Source organism: Octopus bimaculoides, chromosome 5 (genome assembly GCF_001194135.2).
Source record: "Octopus bimaculoides isolate UCB-OBI-ISO-001 chromosome 5, ASM119413v2, whole genome shotgun sequence".
NCBI classification, from domain to species: domain Eukaryota; kingdom Metazoa; phylum Mollusca; class Cephalopoda; order Octopoda; family Octopodidae; genus Octopus; species Octopus bimaculoides.
This window is the reverse complement of record NC_068985.1, coordinates 21,488,500-21,488,787: the sequence shown is the minus strand read 5'-3', so window position 1 is coordinate 21,488,787 and position 288 is coordinate 21,488,500. Positions and strand designations below refer to the sequence as shown.

The 288-nt window shown below is 35.4% G+C and overlaps 1 protein-coding gene across 1 annotated transcript in view; it reads left to right on the top strand.

The window, feature by feature from the left end:
• LOC106875789 (cytoskeleton-associated protein 5) overlaps nucleotides 1-288 on the top strand; it is a 95,040-nt gene that overhangs the window by 37,281 nt on the left and 57,471 nt on the right. The gene's annotated exons all lie outside the window — the stretch shown is intronic.

Here is a 288-nt window from a genome sequence, read left to right as displayed (position 1 = left end):
AAAAACACCGATAGAATAAGTACTAGGCTTACAAAGAATAAGTCCTGGGGTCGATTTGCTCGAATAAAGGCGGTGCTCCAGCATGGCCGCAGTCAAATGACTGAAACGAGTAAAAGAGAGAGTAAAGAGTATAATTTCCTTTGCATTTCTTTTGGGTAATATTTCATACATATCATATATTAAGAGAACTGTTAGTGTAATACCTGGAACTGAATTAAGAGAACTGTTAGTGTAATATCTGGAACTGAATTAAGAGAACTGTTAGTGTAATACCTGGAACTGAATTAA